The following is a 9900-nucleotide window of genomic DNA, read 5'->3' as shown; positions in this document are numbered from 1 at the left end:
CAATCTCTTTAGATGATAATGATTGATTGTGAGCGTTCGGACCCCCTCGCAGGTTTTTGTGCTCACATCATTTGCAAACCCTAACTCATGTTTACATTCTTCTTCTTCTTCTTTAAATCTCTCACCAACAGATGTAGACCAATCAATCAAACTAAGATCAAACCCTAACTTCACTCTTAACATAGAAAGGGACATTGAGAAGGAGAGGGAGAAGTAGCCGCACGTACAGAGGAGAAATTCAAGTGATTTTTCAAAATTTAGGGTTTGGTAAGGGTTTTTAAGTAATTTAACCTTATCGTTTGACTTTTCAAACCTACCTTGACTAACTTGTTTCAATTTTGACGGGAAACTAGAGAGAAATGGCACTTTTGAGAAGTTGAAAAAAAATGGGATTATTCTATTAAACCGGAAATTGAGAGTGGGGCAGTTTATCAAAATTCCCTAAAGTAATTATGTCGCTCAAAATAAGGTGGAGCATCAACCGTCCCCCAGAGGACTGCTAGAATTCATTAAATTTTTAATGCTAGACTGGGAAAATTGATCATGTTTTCTGCGGAGAAAATGGTATGTCTTCTTGTTGTTGCTGCTTGTTGTTACTGTTTCTGATGTTGTTGTTATTGTTAATGAATCATTTAGCATCAGTATCAGCAACTGAATTATATAGTCATCAAAGTGTTTCCAGTCGTTGTTTTGTGTAAGTGAGAATTTGCATGTTTTGCTGCTGTTATTGCCAACAGATGTGCAACTGTCTAATAATATCATGGAAACTGAGTAATATCCCATTGATCTCAACCCGTTTTGGCAGCATGAAATCCAAATCCAAGTAGTTGTAAAAAGAATACCCTTATGCTGACTCTCATATAGCGAAATCCACTGGAAATAGCTTCAAGAATAAAGAAGAGCTCCAAATCCAAGTAGTTGTAAAAAGAATACCTTATGCTGACTCTTATAAAGCGAAATCCACTGGAAATAGCTTCAAGAAGAAAGAAGAGCTGCAAATTCCTCTTGGACAAGTAAAATCCCATAATGTCAAGTTGCTTTCATAATTGCAAAATAAATTTTTCCGTAGATGATTCATCCCTTGCCTTAAAACCCAAAGCGTATCAAGAAATAGTTCAAATCTATTATATAGAAGAATAACCCAAACCTCAAAAGCAAAAACAACCTCCATCAAACCTCCATATAACTAGCAACGCATTCTTAACGAGAGTTTTTTTTTTCTCTCTCTCTTTTTTTTCCCTTTTTTTTTTCTTCTGAAAACCAAAACCTTAATCGCTCAACCAACAATCCAGCGACACATAACTGACAAGAATAAAAACAATTGGTGGTTCGAGAAAAAGAACCTCCACCAATTAACACTTTCTAAAAACAAACCGGCTACAAAGAGCTAACAAGGAACAATTTGAGGCAAAAGTAGAAGACAATCTTCCTTACAAGATACAATAAATCATAGGAGATATTGAGGAGTTGGGTTAAATTAGAAATTCATTAGTCCAAGGATTGGACGGGTTGGCAAAAAAAAAATGGGGTTTTGAAGAACCGGGATTATAAGCAACCAGAGGTTGATGAGAAGATAAAAATGCATCAATGATATGGGAGTTACATACGGATTTGGGATTAGAAACATAGGGTAATGCAATATCAAGATTGATAACGATAGTTTTAGATCTGATTTAAGAGGTTATGGTAAGCAGGCAAAAAGGGTTCAAAATTGAAATATTGAAAACACTCTTCAAGGAGATGATATGGATTGCAGCTTCCCCCTAATTGTCACTTGACGGCACTAAAACTTCACATAATAGAAAACCCCAAATGATTATGCAACAGCAAATTGAAGATTCAGTTTGAACGGGAAAAGTTATACCTGTAGAATACGTTATGTGAATACGGTAGGTATAATCAGGAAAACCCATTTGAAGATGCAAATCCATCATCGCCTCAATCAAATACAGGTGAGAATAAAACAGCAGCAACCCATTGCAGGAAGGGACTCCCCAAATCCTTTTAAACTCGAAATAAAGATGAAAACATGATAATTGTACCTCAGATCTAGCAAATAAAAACATTTAGATCATCTCAAGGGCCGGTAGAAAGATAGATTAGCCGAGAAAAGGAGGTTTCTCCTTGATTTTTTTCATCAGGGTTTGAAGGATGAGAAGAAAAAACCCGAAAGTTATCTGCTTTCGGGTGTGAGATCCATAGAGAGAGAACACACATAGCAATGAATTTCTCCTGTGTGCATATACGTTTTCACATTAATTTTCCTCTTCTTTTTTTCTAAAAGAAAACGAGCATTCGACCGGAGGCAGAACCTCAGGCAAACAGAACCTGCAGAGTTGTCTCCAGCATCATGCATCAGTCTTGGGTTGAAATCATGCTCAATCCCGTTTATAGTAATGTAATAGTTTTGTTAAGTTGGGGATTTTCCAAATGACTAGTTTTGTTAAGTTGGTTGATGTAGTGTTCTGATCCTTAGTGATTATGATCAGCTTTCCCTATACAAAAGAAACTGTTTCAAATTTTTCATCCTTCAATTAATGGTATCTCCTTCATTTGACGTTTTCACTTTATAACAATGTGAATATTAGTTCCCCGAAGATAAATCCGACAAAAATACCGAGGGAGGGAATGGGAACCCACTCAGCCATGCACATATCCCAAATTCTTTATGCTAAAAGGGATGGTCCGAAACCATTGGAGTCCCTCGATATTTCTCACGATGATATCCCCATAAAATTGTTGTTAAAACAAGCTTGTCGAGTCCGACTCCACTTTGAAGAGATGCGATACCATACTCGCCTCTACGTGTTCGTTTTGATAAAAGAAAAATAGGTCTATAATGAATGTGGTGTTGAAAACCAACTTAAGTCACTGGTGTCATCAACTATGGGAACTGGGAAGAAAAAAAAATTCTAAGGTGGGCAATTAGGTATACTGTAAAACCTTCAAATACTAATATTGTGAGTCACAAAATTATTAGAAACTTAATATATCTTAATAAGTTCAGTGTCTTCTACTACTATCGTCCCAGGAAAAGTGATGCTGGGATATTGTTTATGGAGTAAATCCTTCGATCTGCAATGGTATTGAAAATAACTAGAGAAGGCCAACACTTGATATCCATGCTAAAATTTTACATTGCTCCTCACCAACAACTTAGGTGTGGAGTCAGAAATCTTATTATGGGATCTGGGAAGGCAAAAAAATTCTTAGGTAGACAATTATTTATTCTATAACAACTTCATATATTAATAGTTATGGTCAAGACCATTAAATCTCCTATCAAGATTTTTCATGATGATATTTGTATAACATAAAACATGAGTCTTATTCCTCTTTGAGGAGATGTCATAGCATACTTGCTCTACGTGTACATTAATTTTTTAAGAAAATTTGATCGATAAAAATTTGTTGTTGAATTCCAACATAAGTTATTGATATTATCCAAAAAGTTAAGAAAAATGTTGATACCGGATATTCCACCAATAACCTTGTTTGCATATAAAATTACTTTTAGACACTAAACACGATTAATTTGATGATTATGATGCGAAATTAGGGTTAGAAAGCGGATTAAAGATAAATACAGGAGACACGAATTTAACGTGGTTCGGCGAGTGATGCCTACATCCACGGATGGAATCCCGTATGGGGAGATTCTATTGTTGATCATAATACAATGCTATTTCTTGGAGTTAGCTAACCTAGAATTCCATGTCCTATTAGGGTTTATGATACATGTATTTATACAGTTTATGTATATTCTGATTCTGATATAAATTTCATGTACAAGCTACTTGGGCAACAAGACTGAAAAAAAAATTCACGAGCTAGACGGGCTTTTCATCTATTTTATGGACAGTACAAACAAACTCTTTCACTAAGAGCAGAATCTTATTATCAGAAAGCAAAGCCAATATCACTAGAATATAACAATAAAGTTATTGGGTGATTATATCGGCGACCTGAGTTGGAAATTCATCAAAATATTTTACCGATCACAGAGAAAACAAATATTGCCACGAGAGGCAAGGGAAATTTCTTGAGTGAGTAATCAAAGTATAAATGGGCTTAATTTGGAGCCTAATATTTTTAAATTATGGTTTGAGAGACAGTCCAGCGTTGTAGCTAGACTAGACAAACATGAAATATGACTCTAGAAATGGTCACATAATCCAACCAAGCTGTTGAGGTCTTGACTGTCGAGACATTTTACGCTGCCGATAGTATCATCAGCTTTTGGTTCTACTGTTTAATAATCATTACGAAAGTATCCTCTTATAATTCAATACAAAATCCATTTACTGTGAATATGGATTTGTCGTCTGTCAAATTTGGGTAGTACATTCATCAACTTCATACTTTTCTGTCTAGAGTCTCAAGTCAAGTGGAATATCAGGGTATTAGATAAATAGCTCTGAAATTGGTCGGGAATATGTGATTTGAATGAGATACAAGGCTCAAACAAATGTTTTGTAAACATGAAAAGAAATAACTTAAAAAAGAGAAAGCATGATACGGCTAGAGAGAAATACATCGGATGAATTTGCTAAATATTACACTAAATTATAACGTTACTGACATAAATTATTTCCAAGGGAAAGAAAATAAACAAACAAGAGTATAGAAAAAGAAAACATCTGGGAACTTACCCTAGGCGTTTAACGCGAAAACTCGGTTTAAGAACTCTCACTGGAACCCTCTTGTTTGGGGTACCATTTTTGTTTTTCGAATCATTCAAAACAGGCTGAAATCTCATTTGCTTTTCATCAACTTGGTCAAGTAGAGCTTTGATTTCAGCTCCAGTGAGTGTTTCTTTCAGAAGTAGGGCATTCCCAAGTGCGTGTAGTTCTATGCGGTGAGTAGTTAGGATTGTTTTCGCGTTAGTGTAAGCCCTATCCAATAACTCTTTCACCTCCTCTTCGATAAGAAGTCTAGTTTTAGTGCTCATACTCTTCCCATCATCATCGTAATTGTGAGTGACGAGCCCAAGTTTTTCGCTCATTCCATATTTTGTGATCATCGCTCTGGCTAAAGATGTTGCTTGTTGGAAATCTGAATATGCACCCGCAGTTACTTCACTTTTTCCAAATATAAGTTCCTCAGCAACTCTCCCACCCATACAAACATCTAACATAGCAAGCATTTGCTTGCAAGTAACGCTAGTTTCATCATCTTTATCGGGCAATTGAGCTACCATTCCAAGAGTCATTCCTCGTGGAACTATTGTTGCTTTGTGAACTGGACGAGCTCCATCTGTGTGGATGGCTACTAAAGCATGACCACCTTGATGGAAAGCTGTTAGTTTTCGAGATTTTTCAGAAATCACAGCTGATTTGCGTTCACTTCCCATCATAATCTTATCCTTTGCATATTCTAAATCATCCATGCTCACTTCTTTAGCACCATCCTTTGCAGCTTTGATAGCTGCAACGTTCACCATATTTGCAAGATCAGCACCTGAGAGTCCAGGTGTTCCTCTGGCGATTATACTTAGATCAACATCTCCTCCATTAATTACCTTTGACATGTGAGATTCCATTATCTGTCTCCGACCTTCAACATCTGGAAGTGGAACAACAACATTACGATCAAAACGTCCAGGTCTAATAAGTGCTTTATCCAAAGATTCGGGGAAGTTAGTTGCCGCAATCACAATAACTCCATCATTTTGTTTAAAGCCATCAAGTTCGACAAGAAACTGATTCAAGGTCTCCGGGTGTTTTTGTTCTTTGGGGTTGCGACTCTTTCCAAATGCATCTATCTCATCAACGAAAATAATACATGGTGCGCACTTCTTTGCTGCAGCAAATAGGTCCTTCACTCTCCTTACTCCCACGCCAACAAGCATTTCGTCAAAGTCACTCCCGCTTTTGCAGAAGAATGGCACTTCAGCTTCTCCCGCAATAGCTCTTGCTAGCATGGTTTTACCTGTCCCAGGTGGACCGACAAGCAAGACTCCCTTAGGGAGCTTACCTCCTAGACTTGTGAAACGCTGAAACAATGACAAGGTATTGTTAATACAAGCAAAATTGCGCTAAGTCTCCACATTTTTGTAACAGTTGATAATCAATGCATTTACCTTAGGGTCACGAAGATAATGGACTATTTCTTCTAGCTCAGCTTTGGCCTCATCAACTCCCTTAACATCACTAAATTTTGTACCAGACTTGGTGCTGGGTTCGGTCTCTTCACTTAATCCCATAGCTGTAAGAAAAACAAATCAAAGTAAGTTTCAGATTTTGTCTGAACATATTAAAACTACTTGTATTGATTGTAAAGCGGTATAATACACCAAATGGCATACCATTAAGCAATCCCCCTTTCCCCATGAATGCTTTAAGAATGAGGATTGGCAATATACAGTTGAGGAAAATACGCCATAACTTCGTCTTGAAATCCCATTAGTCTACTGTCACCATGTGAATAGGAGCGCTAGCAGTTCCAAGAACACCTGAAAACATCGATCGCTTTGTTAACACAAACTATTACCACATATGCCCGGCTATATACCACATATGCCCGGCTAAAGTTGCTTAAGATATGTATATCTAAAGGATTAAAAGAATGTTGCATCTGATTAGTGGTTAGTGCACCTGAAGGAAGCCCTAAAAGTTTCAATACAATGCTGAACATTCTATATATTTCAGGACATGATAATTACCTCTTTGCAGTGCGCTGAGCAATTCACCTTCCTCTAGCCTATGAACTTTAACTAAAGCTTTCACATAATCAGCAAGAGCTGTTGTGTTAGAACGTTGTGCAGGCTGCCTTTTAAATAACCTTATGACTGCTTCGGCATTCTTTAGCAATGTAGGATCAGTACTTGTACCTTATGAATCATGTACTCGACTGAAATTACCACCAGTATACGACTGAAACCCTTGACTAAGATTCCGAAGGTTCTCTGCTGCATAATCAGGAGCAATAAAGCAGGTAACGATAACAATGTACAGCACCACCCACATCGCCGTCTTAATGTGCTTGTTGACCTCCATTATTAAGCGATGCAGCAAACAACTAGTCAAGATCAATGTGTATAATAACCTAAAAACACAAATATAATACCAACTCAAAGATAAGAAAACCTGATTTATAATCCCGAAAAGATGTCTAAGAAAATAAGTTGATGAATGTGTAGAATGTGTAGAATGTGTATTCTCTACAATATTAGGCGTCCTTATATTGGTAACACTAAAAGAATTACCAAACTCCGACTCGGGTAATAATTCCTTAACATACGTGGATAAGAAATCCTAAATAGACACAAGACAGGAAAATTAAGCTAGAGAAAAGAAAGCGAGCAAAAGTTTCTAAGAACGAGACCACCTTGTTTGTACACAATTTGTTTACTGATCCTACTACAATTTGATTAGACCTGACATGGCTTAGGTTTTTACGATTACTTATATTCATTTTTCACCAACACTTAAGTCTTATATTCATGTTTTGACCAAGGCTTGATAGTAGTGACGATATGGAGATGGCAAAAGGTGTACATGAAAAATTCAAGGTACTTTTCAACAAACTTTAAGAATCCGGAAGTTAGTTACTCGGGAATTGAGTTATCATAGAAGGAGATTAATTTTACGTCAAGTTCGATTCTTTCTCGTGCGAAAGCCTTTAGAGATGAAGTTATTTATGGTTTTTGAAGAATTTCATGACCAAAATGCTCTTCATTCGTCATTGAAAAACAATTTTATTGCGCTTATCCCTAAAAAGGCGAGTGTAGAGGAAGTAAAAGATTTTCGGCCTATTATCCGTATTGGGAGTGTGTACAAAATCATTTCAAAGGTTTTGGGGGAGCGTTTAATGGTATACCTTCCTACTCCAATCTCAACAACTCAATCTATTTTTATTAAAGGAAGACAAATTCTTGATGGAGTATTGATAGCAAACGGATGTGTGGATTCTAGACTTCTTCAAAAATTATAGGGGTTGGTTTATAAGCTTGATTTTGGAAAGGCGTTTGATAGTGTGAAATCGGAACTTTTTAAATGAAGTCTTATTCAAAATGGGGTTTGATGGTGTTTGGAGGGCTTGGATTAGAAATTGTTTAACATTCTCAAAATTGTTCAAAATGGATTGTCTTTCGGTTACTTTGGTAGTGAAAAGGGAATTCGTTAAAGAGACCCTCTTTCTCCTTTTCTTGTATTATTGTTGGTGGAGTCTTAGTTGTATGTTGAGCAAAGCACAAAAACTTGATCAAATCTCTGGTTTTTCGGTCAAGGAGGGGGAACAAAAATAAATCACTTGCAATTCGCCAATGATACTATAATTTTTCTTGATGCTAACGGAGAGTAAGTTGATGCCCTTTCTTACCTTCTTCTTTGTTTCGAGTTAACTTCGGTTTTGAAGATAATTTTTTCTAAAAGTAGCTTATCTAGGGTCGCGGTCGAGGATGAAGTTGAAAATTATGCTAACATGTCAGGATACCAGTATGCGAGTTTTCCGAGCATATATCTTGGCCTACCTTTGGGAGACAAGGTAAGAGGCACTCAAAAATGGGACAAAACACTTGAAATTTATGGGAAAAGAGTTACTAATTCTTGGAATGGAAATTAAAAAGGAAAAGGAGGTTAGTTAACTCTCTTCAAAAGCGTTTCCCATTTATTATCTCTCTAATTTTCTCGCTCCTTGCTCCATAACTAAGAAAATTGATAGAACTGTGAGAAACTTCTTTTGGGATGATCAAAATAAGAAAAGAATTCACAATATTGGTTGGAAATTGTCTTTAAACCCAAAAAAAAATAAGGTGGTCGTAGTATAAGAATAATTAAGCAAGTGAACTCGGCGCTGCTAAAAAAATGGTTTTGGCGCGTTGGCGTAGAGAAAGATGCATTGTGGAGGAAGATCATAATTGAAACATTTGTAGAAATATTTACCGGTTGGGAAACTCTCCAACCTAAAGGACTGAAATGCGGTAGCTTGTAGTTTAACATCTATAAAGAGCTTGAAGATCTCAACAAAAGTATTATATTCAAAATTGGAGCAGGTAATGAAACTAGATTTTGGGAAGATTCTTGGCTTGGTGAAGGAAGATTATGTAATAAGTTTCCTTTGGATTATGAAGCTTCAAGGACCAAGAAGTTTGTGGTGGCTAGTATGTATAAAGTTTGGGAAGGTGGTGTAAGGTGGACGTTTATGTCTAGGCAAAGATACTCTCAAACTATTACAAGTGAAGTGTTATCTATATAAAATCTTCTTTCTTCCATCTTTATTCATGAATGGGTTACGGATACCCAAATTTGGGTTGGTAGTGATCATGGTCAATATATGGTTAAGGATGGATGTAAAGACAACGGCGATCAAGGTGAGTCGGATTATCCAACCAATGTTGTTTGGAGTGATGAGTGCCCTCACAAAATCAATTTCTTTCTTTGGCTTCTTTCTCATGATGGAGTAATGATAAAGGATAAACTTCTAAGAAGAGGTATGGATGTCCCTAGTATATGTCGCACTACACCATTTTCAGGATTTTGTCACAGGTTATACCTGTTATTGATTGAATTTGTAACGGTTATAACTGTACTAAATAGGTCGTTATTAATAATTGTGATGGTGTTTTGTAACGGTTTTATCTGTGACAACAGCCAGATACAGTCACATATAAAAGCGTTACAATAATTAATAGCCACAAAATACCTAATTTTATGATTGCGACACGTGTCATATTTGTCACATATATCTTAACGGTTTTAACTGTTACTCTATATTTACAACAATTAGTTGAATGACACGTCACAATATTTGTTGACGCGTTTATTTTTAGGAGGATGACACGTTTTTTTTTTAATCACATTTCTTGTCACAGCTAAACCCGTGACAATTTTTAACTCACAATTAAAAAAAATGGGTAGCCCAGACCATTTTCATGGATTCGGGCTTCCAATCTACAGG

At 36.4% G+C, this 9900-nt stretch overlaps 1 pseudogene; it reads right to left on the bottom strand.

Annotated features, from left to right (window-relative positions):
- Positions 1–4648: 4648 nt before the first annotated feature.
- LOC113351186 lies at positions 4649–6998 on the bottom strand (annotated as a pseudogene).
- Between the last annotated feature and the right edge of the window lie 2902 nt (positions 6999–9900).

The sequence above is a fragment of the Papaver somniferum genome, chromosome 2, assembly GCF_003573695.1.
Source record: "Papaver somniferum cultivar HN1 chromosome 2, ASM357369v1, whole genome shotgun sequence".
In the NCBI taxonomy this organism is placed as follows: domain Eukaryota; kingdom Viridiplantae; phylum Streptophyta; class Magnoliopsida; order Ranunculales; family Papaveraceae; genus Papaver; species Papaver somniferum.
The sequence above is the reverse complement of the archived record's forward strand: the minus strand, read 5'-3'. Positions and strand labels throughout refer to the sequence as shown.